General features: G+C 45.5%; 1 long non-coding RNA gene across 1 annotated transcript in view; it reads left to right on the top strand.

The window, feature by feature from the left end:
* Positions 1-22,917, top strand: part of LOC128101341 (uncharacterized) — a 43,292-nt gene extending 20,375 nt beyond the window's left edge. Inside the window, exons 2-3 of the long non-coding RNA XR_008215070.1 lie at positions 4,720-4,823; positions 21,774-22,917. This is a non-coding gene — a long non-coding RNA (uncharacterized LOC128101341). The remainder of the gene's footprint in view (positions 1-4,719; positions 4,824-21,773) is intronic.
* Positions 22,918-25,987: the final 3,070 nt, after the last annotated feature.

Here is a 25,987-nt window from a genome sequence, read left to right as displayed (position 1 = left end):
TGCTTCTATGAGGAACTTTTAAGACATTCATTGGCTATTCAAGTGATGAAAATAGCAAGCATATTTGTAGATATCTAAGGCTACTTGGAAACCATTTCATGTAACATCCTGGTACATCTGGCAGCAAAAGTCCTCCTTTTTTACACAAAAATAACAAACAGGAAGTAGCCCATGGGGTGGAGGGAGACGCTTGCTGGGTACAGTGACAGACTTCAGTTGGGCCCGTGTATTTTGCCAAAAACAAAATGTCTTAAATTTTTGTACTTATAGTTGTGGCCCTAATTTTTTAGCTTTTTTTAACTTTTTTTTATCTTTTATCTAGAATAATATAGATTTTTTTTGCCATTTTTTGTCTTGTCCAAAATCTTCACCAGATCCTGCCTCATGATATTAAACCTCTGTTGGTTCTTCTAAGTTATATTTTAATCAGAAGGCCTAATAGGGATGCCTGTGTCTGCTAGTGACTATCAGGTTGGCATCAAAGTCTGGTCAGAGAGGCAAGCAGCCCTAAGCCAGGAGGTGGCCTGGGCTGATTTTTTTTTTCCTCCATGAGAAAGTTGCTTTTATCTCCTCTCTTATTTGGTTTTTCTTTTGGCAACAATTTTGTCTTGACTTTTTAAAATGGATTTTTTTAAGGCTTAGTCCTCTAAGTATAAACTAGAATTGGCAAAATTAATAGGATTTTTACATATATCAAATGACAGAGTCTCTGGTTTGATAAATGCAGACTCAATTTGAGGACATTGAAGGATAAACATTTTGGTCCAATCCATGACATTTGAGAAAAATTGACACCCAGAAGACCTGTTATTTAGTTTCTCTTTGTGGGATATTCTTTTTGTACATTATAAATATGCGTCTCTGCCTAAGGCACCTTCTGATTGGCTTACTAAAGAGCCAAATGACCAATAGCTAGGCAGGAGAGAATAGGCAGGACTTCTGAGGAGAGAAAGGACTCTGGGAAGAAGAGAGGTGGAGACACTGGTGAAACACAGAGCAAGCTGGACATACAAAATGTTAGAAAGGTAAAAAGCCATGTGGCAGAATGTAGAGTAATAGAAACAGATTAGCTTAAGTTGGAAGAGCTATTGGGAACAAGCCTAAGCCAAGGCAAGCTTCCAGAATTAGTAAGTCTCTGTGTCGTTCTTTGGGGGCTGGCAGCTGGCAAGAAAGTCTGACTACGGTCTCTTTTTAAGAGCAAATAGTTATTGACTGTAGTAAACAAAAGCTTACTTATGTTACACTGATTGAGGAATAAAAATCATTAAAGGCTTTTATTTATATCTTTAATTATTATAGTATTTTAGTGTTGTTTCCCATTTTTTTTCAAATAAGAGTTGAATCCAAGTTATATATACAATATGCTATAGTAAATTAAAATTACCCATGTATAGATTTTTAATTATCAACCTTTTTTGTTATAAGTTTTAAGTTAACATTTTGTTATAGACTTTATAAATCTTTAACTATGCCCAATAAATTTATAGATCTTGAGGTACATAAAGTTCATATAATAATATTACAAATCTTGAGATAAATTTTTTATTTCAGCAAAAGCCTTACAAAGTCAAATGAAACCATTTTTGTTCTGTTTTGCTCTTTCTTTCTGTCACAAAATCAGGTGGGTCACCAGTCATAGGACATACAGGAAACTTTCAAATAGGCATGTTTGGGTCTAGAGAGGGGAGCCACAGCCCAACACCAGCACCGGGTTTGCAGTGAAGCAGGACAGCATAAAGCAATGTTTTCAATATTATCCATACCTAAAAATTGAACCCATTGACCAGGCAGAGCAACCTGAGAACAGAGAGGGCTCGAAGATAGAAATTATGAGCTCTGGTTATTAAATCAGTCATGGCAAGTGACCAAAGTGGCCACTGGGTTGATTGGTTTTCTCCTGCCAGACCCACTCCTCCCTTTCCATTTTGGGCAACAGTTTTTTTTCCTCTGTGCTTTCCACTGTTCACCCTTCTGCCTGTGTAGTGTTTTATCCCAGCCAGCACCTAGCAGCAGACTCAGGAGGGAAAACAAAGCCACACAAAGTTTTCTGGCAGCTGAGGTGGGGTAGGCCCCTGTGGCAGCTTTAAAAACACAGCAAGAACAAAACAATAAACACAGAACACAAAGCAATCAAGGGATGGAATCAGCAAAAATAAAACCAGTAAACATAGTACACAGAACATTCACATAGTCAAAAGGGACCAATCAAAAACAAAATGTGCTGGCCAACTTCATTCATACATTTAACTGGGTTTGACCAATTTCCATCTTGAGTCCCAGTATCCAAGAACCAGGAAGGCAGAGTGACTTTTTTGTTTTTGTTTTTGTTTTTGAGACGGGGTTTCTCTGTGTAGCTTTGAGCCTTTCCTGGAACTCACTCTGTAGCCCAGGCTGGCCTCAAACTCACAGAGATCTGCCTGCCTCTGCCTCCCGAGTGTTGGGATTAAAGGTGTACGCCACCACCTCCTGGCTCAGAGTGACTTCTTATTAGTGCCCTGAGCAGGAGACAAACAAAACACAGGGGACCAAGAACCAGGTGTCACAAACAAACAAACAAAAAAACAGGTGGGCAGTACAGTGTCTTGCTAGTGCCCTGGACAAGAGTTCATGTATCTTATCAGGTAGTTCTCGTCCCCCCAGACAGGATCCTACCAGAAACAGCACCAGATGCCATAGAAGGAGGCACCCTCTATGACTTACTGATGGAGGCCCCTCAGACAGTTGCTTGCTAGTTTCTTTTTAGTGTGGCAGTTTGCTCCAACAATCCACCAAACCAAAGGCGTGGCTCATAGCCTAGAAGGTATCTTTAAGGTACACATCTCCTGAGGCAGCATTCCCATCCTGGAGTCCTGGAGTGAAGGTCTGGCTTCAGAATTTGGGTTCGGATCATGATCTTTCTGGGGCCTCTAACTGTTAACCCCATCCAATAAGAGTAAAGACTATTACCCAAATTCCTTGGAGATTAAGGAAACTTTATTTTCTGTCAGACAGGGCTGTCTCCCTAAAGCAGGGTTTAAAAAAAATAGCATTAAACTCAGGAGAAGGTGGGTTTTATATAGCCCAAAAAACCCTGTAAGACTAAGGAGTTTTCAAGTGTTGGGGGCTCTCCAGAGGAATTTTGGTTACATAGGAGCTTAGCTGAACATTTCAAAATTATTTGGCAGAACATTTTATCTTATCAGGGTAGAGGTTAAGGTATAGAGTGTGGAACATGTCAAATTCCAGAAAATTGGTCCAAGACATGGTCAAACCCAAGTTTTACAGAAAATAGGAATGAACTTATTTTGACCTTGTAATAAGATGGCTTTTAATCTTAAGATGGAGTCAGGCTGGTCAATCAATTGCTCCATCTATGGTGGCCTTGGGGTTCTTGTCACAAGCCTACTTACCCTACCCTTCATTGGAAGCCCTCAGTTAGACTTGCTCTGTGTGTCCTGGATCTTCTTCCATCCAAGTAGCTCAGCTGCATGTTGATGAGAATGCCTTTAAGGGGTCCTTGGCCTGCTACCAAATCCAGAAGATTTAGTGGTGGGCATGAGACCTGAGACACTGTGTGCCCTCTGCATGAGGAGGAGAAGGAGGAGGAGGAGGAGGAGGAGGAGGAGGAGGAGGAGGAGGAGGAGGAGGAGGAGGAAGAGGAGGAGGCTCAAAGAAAGACCTGGGGGAGAACTGAGGCCCTTCTGCTTCAGTCTGCCTCTCTTTTTAAGGTCCATTAGTCAGCTATCCCACACTCCACCTGAGGGTGGGAAAGTGAGGTCTTGGCCTGGGTGTCTGTGACCCAGTGAATAGGAAAAATTATAAACAGAAGACAATCTATCTGGGGCCTCAGCTGAGCTGGAGCTGGGCTTCCATTCCCAAGGTACTAAGGCTGCTTTCAGGCTCATGGGAATGGAAATGGAAGTGTGGGTGTGTTTTGCTCCTCTGCTATCTCAAAGGTGCTCTGTGCCTGTGTATGTGTTTGCAGACTGCTCCTGTCCTCATTATATTTGCAGACCACCTCTGCCTAAGCTCAAAGTGCAGAGCAAGTCTTCGTGAATAACAGGCCCCTAGGCGTGAGCTACCATCAAGCAAGTAGAAAATAGCAGGAATGGGGTTAGACTTCCAACTGAAGGACACCAGGGAGATCAGGACTAATCACTTCCCCAGCTCACTGGATCTTCCATCACCTCACAGGCCTGCCTGCCGAGTCCCCTGCTCTGGGGCAGCTAACCTTCTCTCACGTTGTTCTTCTCCCCCTGTTGGTGACCCAGCGTAATAATCTGGGGAGGCAGGTGTAGAGATGCACTCCCTCTTGCTGTGGGACTGGTGGAACTCCAGCAATGACCCAACCCCTTCTCACGAGAGGTTATCCATTCCAGTTCTGAGAGCTTCTAGAGATTTGAAGAGTTATAATTTTACATAGTGACTTCATAGATCTTCCAGCTGCCTCAGCCCAGCCCTTGGTGACACTTGGATTTAAAATTTAGCAGCCCCTCCTCTGGACACCTGAGGCAGGACCACACCTTCAACCTGGGCTCCTCAGTAGCTGGCCCTGCCTCCTGCACACTGGCCTTTATTACTCTGTTAATTTGGAAAACAGGTCACTGGAAATTAAATTTCTCAAAATAGATCATCAATTATAACTACATTCTATTAAAATAAGAGTGTCTGAACTCTTTCTTACTATAATGGAAAGCCACATTCTTGCTGCTGAATTATTGCTGGTTCTACGTCTTGCAGACACCCTCCCTCCAGACTGTGTTAAATGCTCCTGGGAGGCCCTGACATGGCTTGGAATCTTCAGAAGTCACTGCACTGACAGACAGATCACATGAGAACAACAGGTAAGATACTGAGCCATCAATAAAAACAAGCAAGTTATATTCATCAGAAAAATGGTATCTTCTGATCTTCGTCCTCAAAACACGGTGGTCTTCGGTAGCAAGGACCACCCTTGTGTGGCCTTGTACCCAAGTCAGAGCTACTTGAGAATGCCTTTGAGCATTCAGGTAGAGAGCCAGGGAGTCTGACACAGAGACCCAGCAGGAATGCTTCCATGCTCTGTGTCCACATCCTTCACTCCACAGGAGCTCATGAAAAACAAGTGTAGCCATATGGAGGCTGAGGAACTTGCTCAATCACACAGCCTTATGTCTTGACCCCTCACTGTGTCTTCTGAGGTCCTTTCTTGGATGGGTAAGTCCTATTTACTCCTTAAGAGAAAAAAGAGCATGGGCCTACCTTAGCTTACATAAGCCACATAGTTTATATTGTCAACCTGACAGGAACTAAAATCACCAAGAAAGGAGCCTCTGGGCTTGTCTGTGAGAGACTTTTTTCTTTTCTTTTTCTTAAAAAAGTTTTTAGGTTTATTTATTTTATAAGTGTTTTTCCTGAATATATGTGTGTGTACTACATGCATGTCTAGTACTTGTAGAATTTAGAAGAGATCGTCAGATCCCCTAGAACTGGAGTCACAGATGGTTAGGAGGCACCATGTGGGTGCTGGGTGCTTGGTGCTTGGAGTCAAATCTTGATCCTCTGCAAGAGCAATAAGTGCTCTTAACTACTGAGCCATCTTTCCAGCCCTGGTATCTTTGTTGGGTTTTCTCTTGCTGTGATAACACATCGTGATCAAAAGCAACTTGGAAAGTATAGAGTTTATTTCATCTTACATGACCAAGTAAAAGTTCACCACTGAGGGAAGTCAGGGCACAGATTTAAGCATGGCAGGAACCTGGAGGCAGGAACTTTAGCAGAAACTGTGAAGGAATGCTGCTTACTGGCTTTCTCCATGGCTTCCTCAGCCTGCTTTCTTATAGCACCAGGACCACCTGCCAAGGGATGGCCCCACTCAGTTATCTGGGCTCTCCTGTATCAAGTATTAACCAAGAAAATGCCCTGTAGACTTGCCTACAGGCCAACCTGATGGATGCATTTTCCTTCTTTCTGACCTCCCTCCCTCCCTCCCTTCATTCTTTCCTTCCTTCCTTTCTTTTTTCTTTCAACATGGTCTCTCTATTATACAGCTGGCTCTCCTGGAACTCACTATGTAGACCAGGCTGGTCTTGAACTCACAGAGATCCACCCATCTCTGCCTCCTGAGTGCTGGGATTAATGGTGTGTGCCCCCACACCCAGCTAGGAGGCATTTTCTTGATTGAGGTTCCTCTTCTCAGATTGCGGGGGACCCAAAACAGCTTGACCACATAGATGCCATGATAGGCTCTTAGAAGCTCAGACATAGCTTCTGGCAAGCAACCTGGACCCACGAAAAGCCATAAACTGACCCCACCCAGGGAGGCCTGTATCTAAGGGGAAATGCCTGCCATTCCAAACATTCCCTAGACCCCAGAAATCCCTTCACCCCAACCTCTGCTAAGATAAAAACCCCACCCTGCCTGGGCTCGGGGCTTCTCTGCTATCACTGCTGCGTCGGACAGAGAGCCCAAGCTCTGAGCTTGAAAATAAAGGCTCTTTGCTTTTATATATGGAATTCGGTCTCTGTGGTGGTCTTTTGGGGGTCCCCATGGTCTGGGCATAACAAGATAACTCTAGCTTGTGTCAAGTAGACAAATAACAGCAATAAACCAACAAGCAGAATACCCAGTGTTTTCTTGATCATGTTGATTGAGTTCAGAACATTCATCCTGAATGCAGGTGGCATATCCTGTGGGCTACGGTTTTCGACTGAATAAAAAGGTCAACGGGAGCCAAGCACCAGCTTTCATTTCTCTCTCTCTGCTTCCTAACTGCCAATGCTATGTAACCAGCTGCCTCACACTCTTCCTGCCATGTCTTCCTCACCATGATGGCATGGTCTATTTGTGAAATTATTAAGGCAACTCCATGTAGTTAAAAGGGAGGTTTATTTTGTGGGGTAACTCACAAATGAAGGGATAGGTAACAGGGTGTATATTGATACAAATGTAAATTTACATCTGTCATACTGTATGTATGTTCTACTTCTGTTTAGGATATTCTGTATATTGATACATATTTAAGATTATTGTCATATTGCATATTGCACTATAAAAAAAGGTGTAGCGCAGTCTGGCGGTGTTCTCTGGAGAACTCTGCTCGGTGTACCTCCAGCATCCAGGGTCCAGGCACCAAGAGAGCTGGCCCATCCAGATCTCGGGTCTTCAGGGTCCTCTCTCAGCCCCACCTTGTAGATGTGACAGTTACTGAAGTCTCAATGGGGGTTGGAACCTCCAGATCAAAGCTGGAATGGCTCCCCACTACATCTCCCCCTTTTGTCTAAATAAGAAGGTTCTAACCTAATACAAGACTATATACAAAGGAATGGTTATCAAATATTGTCCAGGAGTAATGAGGGATAATGACCTAGATAAGATGGAACTACAACCAATGCAAACAATATCAAGCAAGAAACACATACATCCAGAGAAGTCTAGAGCGTTGGTAAATGCATGTTACAAAGATCATTCCAAAAGGTGTCCTATCCTAAAGAACCTGAATCTAATACTTAATATGTTCTATCTAAGATTATATATATATATTATTATATATTATATTATATATATACTAAGCTGTAACTATAACTGCTAGTCTTTAATCCCATCAAAGACATGAGAAGGAATATAATGGTACCTGAGAAATGGAAGATGGATGCAAGCAACTTTCAGGAATCTTGTAAGAGTAGACAGAGGCAGCTGGCAGCCTGGACAGTCACCTAATGTTTCTCAGCACTGTTGGTGTATTCAAATTGGCTACAGGCCTAGAGTATCTGACAGACCATTTTTAGAAGCAGGAATTCTGAAAGACCATCTTACCCTGTCTTGGCCGAGTTCAGAAGTTACTTTTTCTTGTGTCCTCCTTGTCCAGAAGGATAGCATTTATACTGTTAGCAGTTGAGGCAAGGGCAGTTCTTTGTCCAATAGGCCATTTTATGCCAAGAAGACAAACTTCCAAATGGAAATGTCTTAGAAGCCCAACATTCTCTCGGGATCAAATTGGTGCTGCCAGGAGCAATTGTGTCTCGCGTCAACAGAATTCTAAGTTATTTAAATGTCATATTCTCTAGGTCCAAGAAATGTTTGAAGACTACCTGTCCATCGGACCTATGTTATCTGTGAATCTGGATAACTTAACTAATATAACTATAGAAATGACAAGCATAGGTGACTATAAATCTATAAGTCTTATCTACCTAAATAACCTAAGGACTAAGGCTTCCCATAAACAAGGTAAACAGTCTATAAGCAAATATACTGTAAAGGACGATGTCTTCAAAATTGTGACAATACACAGGATATTTATAACAGAGGTAGGAATGTATAGTGCAATATGCAACATGACAATAATCTTAAATATATATCAATATACAGAATATCCTAAACAGAAGTAGAACATACATACAGTATGACAGATATAAATTTACATTTGTATCAATATACAAATATTTCAAATAAGAGTAGAAATATATGTACATCATAACAAATATAGTTCTGTATTTGTATCAATATACAAATTATCTTAAACAGGAATATAAAAATAGTTTACATTTGTATCAACATACAAGAATCCATAACAGTGCAAATTATAGTGCAAATTATTTAAGGCTGCTATTTTACTAAATTTGTTTACTAGTATATACAATAATCTACTATAATATCTTATATCTATCCATTCCATTTCTTCTTTTCCTTTTTTTTTTTTTTGAGACCTCTCCATCTGTGAACCAGAATAAACCAATTTTCCCTAAGTTGCTTTTGCCAGGGTATTTTATCACAGCAACAGGAAAAGTAACTAACTCAAGAAGGCAGAATTACCCTAGAGACTCACTTTCTGGGGACATGTGTTGAGGTTATAGACACACAGGAAGACAAATAAGAAAAATGAATTAAAAAAAATAAATAAATATAATTTTGCTCTTCAGTTCAAACGAAAGTACCCTTTGTGGACAAGCTCTTCACCGGCAGGATTGTGCTAATTTTATTGCAATTTGTTTGCAGCGTTATGTTCTGGGTTAAGAGCACTCTGAAAATGATTCTTTTCAGAGTGCGGTAGAGGAGCCGCTGGGCTGACAGGCTGATTGCCAGGCTGGCAAGTGATGTACTCAGTGACGTCAGTTCTCTCACACTCCTGCAGCAGAGTTGATGTTTAGGTGCTTGGTCAATAGGCTGGCTCAGAAGCTCTCCAAGGAAGTGTCCTGGGCTACCGAGACTATACACTTGCTTTTCTTTTGAGCTCCCTCTAAGGTTCCTAAAAGCTCACGTTGGACAAGCTGATAATAGGGGCCTGGTTCCGAAAGCCTTTCTGACAGCACCTGGAGTCCCTGGCCAGCAGGTGATGGGGGGACCCTTCAAGTTCCCCCAACTCCCTCCCTGCGTCTCGCTGGTGGCCAGACCTGAGGACAGTCAGGACAAACACAGTGAGTTCAGTATCTTGTGCCTTTGTTCTCTTAGATCAAGGACCCTACAACTAACTGGGAGTACCAGGCTTGTCTTCCAGTGTTTTATGCCAATTCCTATCTCTCATGTGGCACAAACCTCCAATGTCTAAATGATGAGCACTGAGAACAGAATAGGTGATGCCCCAGAATTGCAGTTTTGTAGGGGTGAAGCTGTCCAGGCACATGCTGTGGACCAGCTACAGAGCTACTCTTGGCCTGGCCTCTCCTGGACTTCTGCCTGGGGCAGCATTTAACAGGTGAATCTGTCTTGCTCAGAGTTGCCTCCTTGATGGAATGATTTGCTATCCCCACTCCAGTATATGGAGCTATGGTTTTTGGTGCCCAGGCTGAGCCTCTCTGCTGGAAGCCACTCTGGCAAGCTGGAAATAAGAACCCTTGTCCATTCACTGGGGAGAAAGAAACATTCAGCTAAATTTTCAGCACAAATTACTATGCTTGAATTGAACCATGGGCAAGCAGCACTGATCAGCCTGCATCTTCACAACAGAGTCAGATGTAGACAGCTGGTATGCCTTGGAAGGGGTGGTAATGTTGTGGTGCAGCTCAGTGTAGATTCAAGCATTTAAGTATTCACCCCCCTCTCAGCAAACATGTCTGGATTTACTTGGGCAAAAGATTTGGGGTCAGGAAATCTAGGCACAGCTGTGGTTCTCTAGAGTTGCCTACCAAACATTTGCAACAAGAAAAACAAACAACAACAAAAATCACATAGATGCCTTTGCATCCTCGAGGCCCTGAAAATGAGCGTGAAGAGTGGCAGGACAAGGAGGGCTGAGGGGAGGCACCTAGGGCTTCTGTGCACAGGGCCTTGGATATCACAGTCAAATGCCTAGCTGTAGGGAACCCTGACTCTCTTCTACTTTGAGAAATCCTAGAAGCCTTCCTGTTCCCAACAGTGTGTGCCCTTGGAGTGTGTCACCACTATCCATTTCACCATGAGTTCTGCTTGGGTTCCAGGGATGCCATGGAGGAATAGTGTGTGCCCTACCACTTCCACCTTGTACTCTGGGGTCAGTGATTAGCCTCTGCTCCCTGGAGGCTTCTCACAACCCCCCATTTATAGGAGATTGTATCAGGCTTGGAAATACCCAGTCATGACCCCTTAAGCTGTGAAAGCTTGATACTCATCTGGGCCTTTCTAGACTTGGTCTTTCAGAGGGTGTCCAGTCTGTGGGTGCTAAGTGAGTGTGTGAGACAGTCCTCATGTTGTCCAAGACCTGCACCCACCAGCACCTGTGACTGAGGAGATGGGAACCCTGTGGATAATTTAGATACAGCACCAGTCTCTGGGACTACCATGATGAGGAATCACAAACTGAGTGGATTAGGTAATGGAAATTGATTCCCAGTTCTTGAGGTCAGGGCTATTGGATGGAAATGTCACAGGGTTGTCTTGGCTCTGAAAGTTCAAGGGAGGGTCCTTCTTGCCTTTTCCAGCTTCTGATGGCTCCTGGCATCCCCTGATGGTGGTCTCATCACTACTGTCCCTGCTGATTTTCAAGTTACCTGTCTGTGTATTTCAGATCCTCCTCTCCTTACAAGGACTCTACTCATTGGGTTTGAGGTCACCACAATACAATGTGACCTCATCTTAGGCAATGACATTCATTGGCAAAGGGACTATTTCCAAATAGGGCTGTAGGGTCAGAGAATCCCCAGCCTTCTGCAGACCAGAGAAGACCCTGGCTTCTGCCTGATTGTCTCTTTCACTTGTTCTTATTCTCTTATTTTTCATCTTTGTTTGTTTGTTTGTTTGAGGCAGGGGTCTTGATATGGCCCAGACTGGACTCAAACTCTGACTCACCCTTCTTAGTCCCCTGAGTTCTGGAATTATAGGCAAGAGCCTCTTTTAGTTGTTATTTTCACACAGGTACTCATTATGTGTCCCTAGCTGGCCTGAAGCTCTCTGTGTAGACAGGCTGACCTCACAATCATAGAAACTAGACTGCCTCTGCATCCCGAGTGCTAGAATTAAAGGCGTGCATTGCCACATTCAGTGTCATAGACACTGTTCTACTGCTGTGAAGAGACAACATGACCAAGGCAACTTTTACAAAAGAAAACAATTGGGGACCTATTTACAGTTTCAAAGTTTAGTTCATTATCATCATGGCTAGGAGGAGCATGGCAGCATGCCTGGTGCTGGAGAAGGAGCTGAGAGCTTTACTTCCTGATCCTGAGGTGGGGGTGGCTTGGGCTTTTGAAACCTCAAAGCCCATTTCCAGTGACACACTTCTTCCAACAAGGCCACATCTATTCCAACAAGGCCACACCTCCTAATCCTTCTCAAATAATGCCACCCCCTGATGACTAAGCATTCAAATATATGAGCCAATGGGGGCCATTGTTATTCAAACCACCACACCCAGCAAGGGCATCTTTTTATTGCAAAGCATATCCTGTCAAAAGCAGCCACTTTTTTCTGTCTCCCTGCTGGAGTCTGTTTTGATTCTGTCAACTTTGAGCTGCCAGTAGGCAGGAGCTGAGACGCTTAGTCCTGAGCACACTTGGTACTTCAACATACCTCTAACCATGGCAACTCAGCAGCTGGCAATTGAAGTGTGCTTCAACAGTTGGTGTCCAAGTCAGCTATATGCTTTCTCCATATGATGTTGAATATCCCATCTCAGATGAGAAATAAGTCAGTCTGCTAACTTCCAAGTTGTGGAGAGCTGCCAGGTGAGCTCACAAATAACACCTACATTAGCTGTGTAGACTCGGACTAGCCAGATCTCTGCACACAGGATGATGTCCTTGCCTCTGTGGCAGATGCCAGTAGACACTTGGACTGGAGAGCATACACTGGAACTGTGAGCATCAAGCCTGCAAATTCCTGGGAAAATCCAGAACAGGGACCACCTCATCTTATAGTGCAGCAGGCCAGGATCTAAGATCCTAGCATCTTCAACACAGAGGGATCACCACCCTCACTGCTAAGACGGGGCTGAGTACATGGTGAGGATGCAGGAGAGTTTGACTTTTAGATCCAACAGCTCTGTGACTTTGAAGTACCTCTCACCCTTAACCTCTCACCTGACATGTGGGGTTAGACAAAATTAAGTGATGCAATTAGTAAAAGTGATCAAAAACAAAAGGGAAGACATGTTTTCTACATCAGGAACAATACAGACTTTGGAAGGTGCTATGGTTTGAAGGTGTTTGACTGGTCACCAGCTGGTAGCACTGTTTTGAGACTATGGAGCCTTTAGCAACTGGGGGCCTAGCTGGGGGAAGTGGGATAGTTGGATTATGAGTTATAGCCTAGCCTTGGGTGTGGCCTGAGCACTTGCTTCTTGATTCACTAAGATGTGAGTAAGCAGCCTTGTACTCTGACTGCACTCCATTCTACAGTCATGTCTTCCCTGAAACCAAGAACCCAAACAAGCCCTTCCTCGCTGTGCTGGGTAGTTTCATGTCAACTTGACACAAGCTAACGTCACCTTAGATGAGGGAACCTCAATTGAGAAAATGCCTCTGTAAGATCAGGCTGCAGTCAAGCCTACAGGGCATTTTCTTAAGTAGTGATTGATGGGGGAGAGCCCAGCCCATTGTGGGTGGTTCCATCCCTGGCTGGTGGTCCTGGGTTCTATAAGAAATCAAGTTGAGCAAGCTGTGAGGAGCAAGTCAGTAAGCAGCGCCCCTCCAGGGCCTCTGCATCAACTCCTGCCTCCAAGCTCCTGCCCTGTTTGAGTTTTTATTCTGACTTCCTTCAGTGATAAACAGTGCTGTGAAAGTGTATGCCAAATAAACTCCTTCCTCTCCAAGTTACCTTGGTCACGGTGTTCCGTTGCAGCAATAAAAACCATAACAAAGACACTCAAGTTGTTTATCAGGCATTTTGTCATAGTGGCCAGATAGTAACTAATAAGGGAATATTGTGAACAACCTCAAGCCAGGAAATCTCATGATAGAGAAAATGGAAAATCCACTTAAAAACATTATTAACCAAAACAGAAGCAGGAATGAGGAAAACTTAGAACTACATAAATAGTTGTAACCTATTAAAGGAACTGGAATCAAACAAAACAACCTCGCCACACCGGAGACTCCAGTCTCAGCTGATAAATTCTGCATATACCTAAGGAAGAGAGATTACAAACTGTAGTCTCTTTCAGAAAATACAGGAAGGAAAACATTTTGTTTGTGAGTCCAACTATGTTTCCTTGTAAATATTTAACAAGTTATTCTCCAGGATGGGAAGGTGTGATTTGTAGTATGTTCATGCACAAGCGTTTACTCGTACCTGCTCATTTCAGGCATTCAGGGTAGCATCGAGGGCACATGGATGGTAGGAGATCACATGGCTGGCCCTCAAAAGGCAGCACAAGTTGGCTCCTGTGTAACACCAAAGCTAGCGTGGTCTATTTCCAAAGCTGTCAAAGATATTACAAATAATGGAAATGACAAACCAAATGTTTCTTATAAATGGAAATCATTCACAAAATATTAGCAAGTCAAAACCAGCAATACAATGCCTAAGGACTGCTTCTCCCTAGAATGAATGCAAGGTTGGGTCAATGCTCAAATGTCAATTTATTTTTACCATATTAACAGATCAAGGCAAAAGTCTATGATTATCTAGATAGAACAAAAATAAAATCACCATTTTAAACACATTTCCATAATAAACATCTATTCACAAGCTGAAGTTAAAGAGAAGTTAATGTGATAAGAAGCACACACTGAAAACTTAGTTTTTCTTTAAGACCCTAAACTACAAAAAGTCATGTTTCTGACCTTGAGATAAGCAATGAGCCCCTTGGAAGGAAACACACACACACACACAAATACCCCTTATCAAAACAAGGGGAGCTGGAGAGACGGCTCTTCCAGAAGACCTCAGTTCTTGTCCCAGAACTCACAGAGTGGTTTACAATCATAACTCTAGTCCAGGGGCATCTGACACCCTCTTCTGGCCTCCATGGGCACCAGACATCCAGGTAGTATACAAACATACATGCAGGTAAAACACTCATAAACACAAAAACATTTAATTTTTTAAAAATGTGCAAAGGGGCTGGAGAGACAGCTCAATGGCTAAGAGCATGTACTTCTCTTGCAGAGGACTGAGTTCAGTTCCCAGCACCCACATCAAGTGGCTGGCAACCAACTGTCACTCCAGCTCCAGTGTATACGTGTAATGCATGTGTGGTGTATGTGCATATTTGGGTATGTGTACCTGTGCATGCATACGGCGGAGGACAGAGAAGGATATCAGGTGGCTTTTTCTATCACTCTCTGCCTTATTTCCTCAAGACAGACTCTTTCACTGAACCTAGGAATAGGCTGGAGGCCAGCAAACTCCAGAAGTTCTCTTATATCTGCCCAATACCTATGGGATTATAAGCATGTGTGCATTCATGCCCAACTTTTTTTTTCACATAAGTACTGGAGATTCAAACTCAGTTCATCATGCTCTGACCCACAAACCACCTCCCCAGCCCACGAAAGCTTGTCAAAGGCATCCTTAAGAAAATGAAAAGACATGTCTAAGGTTAGGAGAAGCATTCGCCTATATGTGCTGAAAGACTTGTATCCATAACATTGTGGCTCACTTCTGCAGAGCAGGGCAGAGACAGACACTTGACAGTGACAAGAAACCAACACCCAGTAAGCCTAGGAGAAGCTGGTTAATTCTATCGGTCTCCAGTGAAATGCACATGCTGTCACCAGCTCCTGTAAGACCCAGCCTGGAAAAGACTGATTCGACCTGGCCCTCTCATGCGCAACTGGGACTTTAATCCATTGTCATGGGTATGGTCCCTTTGCATAACAAGTATTTTTTTTCTCATAAAACAAGACTTTCCCCATCCTGTGATCCAGATGGTCAGGTAAGAGAAACGTGAATGAACATCCACACAGGTGGACGTTCTCCTGAAACTTTGCTCATGGTGTCTTCAGATGGTGACCTTATCCAGTGAGTTCGTGTGGCAATGCTCCTGAGTCAGAGTACTTCTCAGCAATTTCCGTGAAATAGACGTTGGATTCTTACGGGTCATGATGACTCCCTGGGACATTGTGCTGGAAAAAGGAACCAGACACAGGACACATTTAATGAACTCACACAAGGGGCAAAGTTCTAGAAGCACACTGGACTAGCAAAACAAAACAAAGCCGGAAAGCAACTGCCTGGTGTCAGACACTGGCTAAGAAGAGGCACAAGGCACATTCTGGGTGCTCATGAATTTCTCAGGTGCACAGGTTTGTAAAACCTCAGTTACACCTTCTGTGTATGTGAATGCAGCAGCAGGAACATGGAATGGAATTGCTGGGTGGTGAGGTGATAGTCGATATTGTCAACTCGATAGCATGGAGAATTACCTAGGAAATAATACTCTGGACACATCTGTGAGGGAGTTTCTAGATTGTGTTAATTGAGATGGGAATACCCAGCCTAAATCTTGGTGGCATTATTCTACGAACAGGGCTCCTACATCTATGAGCACCAGCATATCCCCCTTCCTCCACTTCCTGACTGAAAACACTATCATCAGATGCCTCATGGTCTTTCTGCCACATCTTCCCAACCACGATCAACCGTACCCCCTCAAACTGTGAGCCCAAATAAGCCCTTTCTCCAGGGCAGTGAGGAAAATAACTAACCCATGGACAATACCACTTTCCACTCCCAGCAGCAATGACTTACAAGTCCTGCCTGCCTGTGTGGGTGGTGCCTTACACATAGCTAATGTGTTGGGTGTGTAATGGCAACTCACTCCAATATACAGTTCCCTGGCTTGCCAGGGCAGGCGGGTGATTTGGGCCAACAGCAGGGGCACCAGCCAGGAAACCAGATGTTGGGGCCTGAATGAGACCCTGCCTTTAGCTGGACTCAGGCTGCTGACCCATCAGCTTTGCGCACATGTGTTAAGCTAATTACAACCATCTATTAAATCTGAGAATTTGCTGTACAGACAGCACTTATGGCATCAAGCCTGTTGCAAAGCAGTTTTTCTCAGCAAGATATCGCTGAAGCAGAGGCTATGGAGATATGGAACAGAGGGAGCGCCGATCACCTCAGAGCACTGTTCCTCCACAGGCAAGGTGAAACCCTGGAGGACAGCGATATTCACACCTCTTGATGTCTATGTGACCATGAGTGTGTTAATTGAACACACTTTCATGGTGACTCAAAAGGCAGATGGGTGTGCAGCTAAGGATGTGCACAGCTACCCACACCACCCTCCAGTGTATTTTGGATCCCCAGGGCTGTAGTGTGGAAGGTGACTCTGGGAAACACTGTAGTGTGCAGGTAGATGGCTTCACTGCTTCTCTTTCTCTGTCAAGGCTATTGCCATTTCTTCTGCCTTGCTGTGCAAACAGATTTAAAAATTGCTGTTATGACAATGAGGCTTTTTAATCACTTTGAATGTAAGATAAAACGATACCAGAATAACAGTTGCCAAGCCGCATGCCCAGATTCCGGGCAGCAGAAGGGCCTTCCGTGACACATGCTGAGACAGGCTCAGCGTCTTACTTGCCTGGAACAAAGCAATGCCTGCTGTCACTTAAAAAAAAAAAAAACACTTGTTATTTTGAAATAATGATAGACTCACAGGAGGCTGAGGACAGACGGCCCAGCAATGTCCGCTGCATATCTCACCCAAGTACCTCAGTATAACTTGGGGAAATTGTGATCCCACATCACACCCTGGATGTGATATCCCTATAGTGTATCTGTCCTTTCCATATAACCAACACCAGTGAGACCTAGAGTTGCCCCCTAGCTACCAGGCTTTCCTCCCCCACCCTGCCACTCCTATATACCCTTCACAGGCACATCCTGCCCCTCAGGTGCTTCCGCGTCCCCCAACTCTGGATACTAAGTATTATGAGACAAAGAAGGCAGGTCTGGACTGAGTTCAAGCTCTGAGGACAGCTTTCCCCCCTCAGTACCCCCTCCTAGATCTCTTCTTGCTCTGTATCAATGGTCATTGTTCCATAGCTGAGCAGTGGCTATGATGTGCTGAGCCACAATCCTTTACCCATCACCTACAGAGGACACTGTTTCTAGTGTCTGGCTGTTAACGACATAACTGCCATGAATAGCTGAACAGGTTTCCATTTCTCTGAATAAAAACTCAGAACTGCAGCTGCTGAGCAGCTCAAATGCACACACTTGCTTTGGTTTTCTGCAGTGGCTGTACCATTTACATTCCCACCAACATTGTATGAGTGGCCACGCTTCCACAGCCTTGTCAGTTTCTTGGACTGACCTCCAGCTCACAATCCTCCTGCTTCCATCCTGAGTGCTGGGATTCTACGTGTGTGCTGCCAGACACGGCTCCATCTTTGTTTCTATCTCAGCCACTCTGATTGGGGCAAGTGGAGCTTCCCCGTGGTCCTACTTGCATTCCCTGGTGGTGGACGCTGAGGACCTTCGCATGCCCCATTTCTCCTCTGGATAGCCTTTTGGGTGGGATGACTCTTCATGGTTCTATTTTCCATGTGGGTTGCTTGTTTTTCACTATTGAGTTTTGAGAGTCCCTCTGCGAGTCCCTCTGCATGTTCACTGGTCCACGGTTTGCTGATGTTTTGACTCCGCCTGTAGCTTGTGTTTTCATCCTCTTAATAGTCTTTAATTTAAACTAATTTCTTCAACTAACTTTAGTTATTTCCGCTGCAGCTAGTGAGGCTTCAGGAGTTTCCAGGCTATAAGTAAGGTGTTTTCCTGGCTGGTCATCCTTCCAACATGGTTTCCCTGGTAACCTGGTTCCTATGTGCCCAGTTGGTTTAAGGCAGCTGATAGTGTGTCAAATTCAAATGTAGTTGTTTTCTCCAGGAGACTTGATCTGCATGCTAGACAGAATGCTGCTGCTGTTGTTCAGCATCAAAAGTTCCTCCTGCAGAGGCACACCTGCCTTCACTCCCTAGAGACCATGATACTGAGAAGCAGGAGCAGGCTGGGTGTTTGTAGACAACAGAGGTGACACTGTGCCATATTCGGATCCATACAAATGCCACAAGGTGGGATGGAAGCTACTTGGTGCTGCACTCCAGCAGTCCTATGGGGACTCACCTTCATTGGTCTCTTTCCCATCCCGTTAGACTGTTTTCACATTAGTTCAGTCAAAGGCTAGTGGCCACATACCTTTTCAAAGGTGTGCAGGTGGCATATCCTGAAGACCTTGTCAGGGCTGAGGAGACCCAAATGGGCCAGTCACTCTACCTCTAAGTCTATAGTGAAAGTAAGGTGGGATTAGCTCACCTAGGAATGTGTCTAGCTGTGACACCCTAACACCACAACTAGCTCAGCTATCCTCAGCATGAGTGTATGCACCAGGGACAGTACACAACAGCACCTTCCTGTGATCCTGCATATACACTGTCCCTCTGTTCGTGACTATGACTGCTCCATTGACAGGTGTCAGGAGGGGTCAGGAGAGCAATGTGTCACACCACAGTGAGGGAGGCCATTTTCTTCTGTAAATGATTTAATTTTTCATTACATTTAAAATTTTATTTCTCTGTGTGGGCTTATGTACGCCACATTGTATGTGTGGAAGTCATACAATGTACAAGCTTCTGGGTCCTGGAGCTAAAACCCCAGATGGCAAGTACCTTTACCTGCTGAACCATCTTGTCAGACCTATTTTTAACATCTTTGAAACAGAAGCTCAGAATCTGCACGCAGCACTGGTGGGGATGTAAAATAGTGCAGCTGCTTTGGAAAAGCTCATGGATCTTCAAAAGGTTAAAAATGGGAACACCATGTGACATCACAATTCCACAATGCTCATAGCAAAATTGCTTGGAAAAACCAAGGGATGGGAACAGCCCAAATGTCCATCTCCGGATGTGTGGACAGATAAGATGCAGGTTCATGTAAAGAGGAATGTTGTTCATTTATAAAAAAGGCATGTGTACTGCCATGTGACCTGAGCCTCCAGGACATGATACTGTATGAAAGAAATGAGATGTGGAAGGCCATATATCAAGGCTGGGAGATAGCTTAGTGGGTAAGAGCACTTGCTCTGTAAGCATGAAGACCTGAGTTCGAGTTCCCAACATGTGTGTAAACAGCCAGGCATTGCTATACTTGCCTGGAGCCCCAGCACCACAGATCAGAGACAGGCAGGTGTTGAGAGTTCCCTGGCCAGCCAGCTTAGCTGAAATGGTGAGCTTCTCACTCGAGAAAGACCCTGTCTCAAGGCAGTGAGGCGTGACAGAGGAAGGCACCTGACATTCTGTTTTGGCCTCCACATGCACATCCATACACCCACATGCATGCCCAACATACATGGACAATAAACCATAGTCACACACACAAAGCAGGCCATACAATGTGTGAGTCCACAGACATGGAGGACCCAGAGCACACAAATCTGTACACACAGAAACAGATGATGGAGCACCCCCCTTATCCCTCCCAGCCTCTGAGGGCTCAGTAAGAAGATGCTACCACAAGGTACAGGATTCTACGAATCTAGAGTTCACCAGTCCGCTAGTTCCCCACCAGGACTTCCCAGGCCCCAGGATCATAAGGAATGAATTCCTGTTCTTTGCAGCTCAATGGCCTGTGCTACAGCAGCCAGAATAGAAAGGAGCCCCTCAGTCTACGAGAAAGGCCAAGCTGGGGCACTATCCACTATGGTCCTGCAAATTTTCACTGATTTGACTGACTCCTTCTCCAGCCCAACTCATTGAGGCCTTAGCCACATCCCATAAGCTCATACCCACACTTTAGTCAGGCCCTGGGGAGAAGAGCCGCTTGGCCCAGGGGTTGGCCAGTGGGTTCCAAAGCCCACAGCATCCCATGATGCCCAAGTCTTAGAGGAGACTATTAACCGGGGAACTCATGGCTGGACATTGCATAGTCAATTCATAGGAACCAAATTAGCCCTGAGTCCCAAATCCTCGAATTAAAGACCAGTTCGGCTAATCCAGAGTCACTGATCTTGAACTCAGAAAATGGCTTTTAAAATTGGTGTATCTGGCAGCTTTTAAGTTCATTATTAACTTAAAGTGTACCTTCCTGGTTCGTTTTTAAAGAAAGTCTTGAACAAGCTTTGTGCTGGCCAAGCAGGTCCTCTGTACTCCAGTGAACACTTTCAGCATTAGATTTGGGACAAGGAAGGGCTGTAGACAGTTCTCACTGCCCTTCCTGGCTCTTGCCCTGCCTCCCTCCTAGTGGCTTCTCAGGAGAACCACCCTTGGTTGGGGGAGGAGGTTAGGGATTCTGACAGTTTTCTTACAAAGGCAGGCTGTATCTGCCTTGTCCTCAGGGTTGAACAAAAGGTTCGAATGGCCAGAGGGGCTGAGATGTCCAGGGCCTCCGCTGTGAGCCCTGAGCACAAGTCTTTCCTCACCGGGCAGAGCGTGGTGTGGGGTCCTCTGCAGTGTTGCCAAGTGGCACGAGGTGACACGTGCCAGAAACAAAGGGCCTGGGGAGCGGGTGTCAGCAACAGTGCTGGAAGAGCCTCCCACTTGGCAGAGAAGCAAAGCAAATGTGCTTGGGAGCATGTGGGGCATTCTGTCACCCAGCCTTGCCCCTCCTACATCCTCGTCCTTGGTCTGTGTGCCGCCATGCAGCATGACATTCACAAGGAACTGCTGCATCGTGCTATATTCAAGGACACACCTACCTACCCAGGCCACACAACGCAGCAGAAACACACCATGAGGCTTGAACTATGGAGGAAGGGGCCAAAGGACCACCCTACCATACAATGGCCAATACCCCAGCCTGAGGAATCTCTGGGGTTACACCTCCAGGCTGGATCCATAGGGAGGGCCCAGGAGCCCAGGCTTTACTCAGTCTTTCACGGCAACATTTATTTGGGTGTTTTTAGAAAATTTTTAAATGAGGAAATGGACCTACTGTGTTGTAGCACAAGCACTCCTAGCTGTCTGGGTAGTGGCATGTCCATAGCTAAGTCCAGTTTGGCTCAGGCAATGCTGGAAACCTTATGTGTTAGTAGACAGCATGAGTGTACACACAGCAGAGATCCTGCTTGCTAGGGTCTGCTAGGGCCACCTCAGGCCTGCCCAGTTAGACTCTCGCTCCTAAACATGTACTATTCTGGAAATGTGACCCTCACCCATGTCCTTGAGTAGAAATCAGTAGGATTCTGTGCAGTTACATGCAGGTGTCTAAATGCATACATGTGAGCATGTGTGCGGGTGTCTGAGTCCACATACGTGAAGATGTGAAGGTGCCTGAATGCATGCATGTGAGCATGAGTACATGTGTCTAAATGCACATATAATCATGAGTATGCATGCAGATGCCACTATTGGTGTGTTCATACATATGTGTGTGCATGTGTGTGTGTGTGTGTGTGTGTGTGTGTGTGTGTGTGTGTATACAATCCCCAGCAGACCCTTTACCTTCTCTCTGCCTCTCTTTTTTCCAGACTCAGCTGGAAGAGGCACTACTGGCAAGGATCAAAATGTCCCATGCAGTCCCAGAAAGTGAAGTCTGTGTGGCTAATAGACAAGTGGGTCTCCAGGCCCCTTGGAGGAAGAACAGGCAAGCCTAAAATTTTATGCCTGAGAGCTCCACTGACATGTACTGGAAGGCAAAGGCATTTATCACCCAGTGTCACATGGCAGGGTCATAAACAGTTAATCTTCGACAAAGCGCAGAAGGAAGCATTGTTGGATACCCCTTCCAACAGAAAGAATAAATTAGGCTTAACTACCAGGTGCATCTTTAAATGCCGGTTACTATTCACATTGCAGCACAGACCCGTCTGTGAAGCTAGTGGGTGGAGATGCTGGGTGGTATCACCGGCTTCAGAATTGCATCCCCCAGAGTGCCTCTCTGGAGACTAGAAGAAGGGATCCTTGGGGTTGGCCATTCTTGCCCCAGCTTTTGATGTGGTCTGCACGGGAGCAGCCACAGGCTAGGCTTCCCTTTCTGCTTGGATTTCTAACCAGACCCTCTTCCTACAATGCTAAACTGACTGTTTACTTCTGCAAGGGTTGCATCCAAACAGCTATGGTCTTGAGATTTGAGTCTGAGAATGGCATGCAGTGCCTCAGCCACCTCAGAACAAACACATATCTGGGAGCTATGGCACTTTTGACTTTCCTGGTGGCCTCTACCTCGTCATGACCTCTGCATAGCTCCAGGCATACCTTGTCCCAGTTGTGAGCTCCTATTTATGGCTATTCCTGCAAATACTGTTGCATGATATGTATTTTGCATGTTTTGTAAGAAACAACCTCTGAGTTTATTTTTCCAGAATAAAGATTGAGACAGTAAAGATGCGGAGGGACCTTGAAACTACACTCTGCACCCCCTACTTACTGGTGTCAGGTCTGTCACATCTGAGCTGCTGTGACCTGCAGCATGCCCCTCTCTGGCCATTCAGGCGGGAGGTCCTGAGTCCTTGTCTCTTGCTGGTGGGCTTCTGTGCATCCTGGGACGATGGGGGTGATGACTAGCTTGTTTTGGAGGAGGGGTCCTCAAATTTGCATTTCAATGGGTTTTTATTAATCCACCTGCACGCGCACGAGTGCGCGCACACACAAACACACACACGAACATACACACTCCATTTCTGTGCTGTGCAAGGCATAATTTCAGCAGCTTCAGAAATAAAAGGGGACAAATGGTATTGTTCTTCCCAATCTACAGATGTTTACTCTGCCCCCTCTATTTCCACTTCTGTCTAGTCAGTGACGACATAAACAGGACGTGTCTCCTTGGTGTCTCCAAAGGGCTTTGTTTCCCGGGACAGCAGCCTATTATGATGTCATGCTGCGGGACAGTAATGACGCCCCCGTGAGACAAGGGGGAGACCTATTGTGAGGCAGGCAAAGGAGGAGGCTGTGGAGAAGGAGGGAAGCGGGGTCTCACGGGGAGAGAAAGGATGGGGGTGGGCAACGTAGCCCACCGACCACAGGCTTGGTGGCAGAGGCTTACTGAGGGAGGAGGGGGACTGAAAGACAGGACTGCAGCAGCCTTTGGCTCCTCCTCTTGGGACAGGGTGTCAGGTGAGGATCCATGCTGCACAGATGCTGCTGGCACCCCAGGAATCCACCCAGCAGGTGGGTTGGAGACAGGGCTGGGTTTGGCCCCACAGCTGTCACACGGGCAGGCAAGTGGCAGTCTTTTGTGGAGACTCTCAGGAGACTCCCGGGATGATTATTATAAGAGATCTTATTTTCTTTGTGGGTGCAGAAACAATCTGATAAAATGAAACTTCCACTGAAGACCAAACAAAGCCTTACAAGAGGAGGATGGCCACATGCTGTGTGGTACAGAGTAGGGTATGGATCTATTCCCACCACAAGCCGGTGAGAACAGAGGCACCAACCCAGCAGGAAGGACCAGGAAAAGGAGAAGATGAGGAATCAGGCGAGTGGGAACTCACAGATACCCAAAACAGCCTGCAGTACCAGTACAGGAATCCCAGGGTTTGTACCTTTGAGAGAATCTACAGAAAGCAATGAAGAGGGGCAAACGTCAGGAAAACCATTCACAGTGTCATTCAAATATAAAGCATAGCGTTAATACAACAATTAATTGAGCATCTGTGGGAAATACCAGTGAACCACCGTGCAGCAAAAACAGCTGGACATACGGAGAGAGATGATGCTGTGACCAGACTTAACTGTAGGTGGAAATAATATCAAGCACCCAATGGGTGAAGATACAGTTGGGGAAGGGGGAGAAAAATAGAGATATAGAGAGACAGATATTTTCAAAAAATTATCTTTAAATAATTAGACCGTGGAGAGTGGCTGGGCATCCTGGAGGACCAGATGGACACCCACACTAGTGGGTGAGTCAGAGATGCTCTGAAGCCATAGTGACTGAGAATGTAAGGTCCCCTCAGGGTGGATGAGGCAGGCAGAGAGTGGCCAGGCATGTGCCCCAAAACACTGAGGAGGACCCAAAGTGCTGGTGCCACGGTTCCATAGGAAAGGGTGGACTCCATTGAATGGGTGCCAGGAAAACTGGGTCCCCACGTGGGAAACAAGTTAAACTGATGCCTGCTCCACTCCCCCAATACTCAGATGACTCAGCCAAATATGAGCTTGAATCCAAAGCATCTAGAGATGATGTAGAAGGTTTTCTCATGTTGAGAAAGAGGAAGAGAAGCCAGAGGGGCAGCCATCATGAAGAGACTGGCAGAGTCACCCGCACTGCTAACGATGCCATGGGAAGCAAAAACTGGAACACAGAAAACACGGGAAAGAGTGGGCATGGTGGTACATACCAGTGGTTCTAGCTACTCTGGAAGCTGAAGCACAAGGCTTATTTGAGTTCAGGAGTTTAAGGCTAGCCTGGACAATAGAGCAAGACATTGTTTGGAAGGAGGAAAATGAAGAAAATCAAAAGGAAGAAGAAGGAAAGCTCACAGAGTCGGCATCCAGAACAGGAAGTCTGGAAGTCAGGAAAAGAAAATGCCGTAGGAAACTGAGCAAAGCCTTGTGCGCATCGGGAGGAAACTGGGCATGATGCTCCCTCTGTCCTCTGAGCCTGACGTGGCCATGGCTGTTTTGAAATCTGGGCATCTGTGATTCCCCACTCAGCACTCAACAAAACTAGGCCCACCAACGTTTCATCTTGGATGCAGGAGAGAGCTCACAGGGCTAGTTAAGTGTCTCATAAGGCTCCCTCTCGTCCGTAAGCAGTCCATGCACTCATTCACTAAACTGGATGAAACTAATCCTTTGGTTTTGTCGCTGGTGCCTTATTTGGGGTTAATAGGTTTGTTCACGTGTGGTGGTTTGAATAAGAAATCTCTCCCACTGGCTCATGTATCTGAATACCTCATCCCCAGTTGCTAGTGACGTTGAGGAGGTTATGGAACCTCCATATGGTATGTCTGTTTTTTCATGCAGTGATCTTTTTGGCTGTAGAGTCATGAAGAAAGACCCTTGTTTGGACTGGGCACAGTAGTTGCGGACCTCAGATTAAAAGGCAGTTTTCTGCTCAATTCAGGGTACATTTTAGTGCACATGGGTTCACAATGCATATAAATGTGAATGATGTCAATTAATGTGGGGCATGCACACGTGTGTGAGAGAGAGCATGGAGGGTAATAGACACTTGGTGGTACAGGCAAAGCCAGCTCATCTGGGACTGCTCCAGCCCTGGCCAGCATGACCTCTGATTCTAACTTTCCTGTTGGTGATGGTATCTAAGCAAGCTGCTTCCCTGTGTGACTAATTTTTCTTAACCTCTGATTCTGTGCCCTAGGGGTCTTGGGATCCTTGACCTCTCCTCCCAGGTTTAACCCTACTCCTCCCCACCTCCCAAAGGCTACAACTCAGACAGACATGCCTGCCTGTGCTTGCTTCAGATTGGTTGTCCCCATTTCCACGTTTGGACCAGCTTTCCAATGTGGCTTCTCTGGTTGTCCAACCTTATTGGATGTATGTGGGGCCAAGCGGCTGTGAGACCTCTCAGCAGCTGTCATCCTGAGCTAGCAGAGGGGATATAGTTGCTTCTGCCAGAACAAAACTGTTCTTCATCTAGGCTCCCCACTCCCCGGCCCTGAGGGTGAGTGCTCAGGAGGACTGTTTTGGCTGATGGATGATTTACAGGTGTCTAGCTGGCAGAAGCTTCCACCCCATGCATTTCTGTCGGCTAATTTAACTCACAGCACAG

The sequence above is a fragment of the Peromyscus californicus genome, unplaced genomic scaffold (genome assembly GCF_007827085.1).
Source record: "Peromyscus californicus insignis strain IS unplaced genomic scaffold, ASM782708v3 Scaffold_7__1_contigs__length_154581171, whole genome shotgun sequence".
Lineage (NCBI taxonomy): Eukaryota > Metazoa > Chordata > Mammalia > Rodentia > Cricetidae > Peromyscus > Peromyscus californicus.
This window is presented reverse-complemented; position numbering and strand designations above follow the sequence as displayed.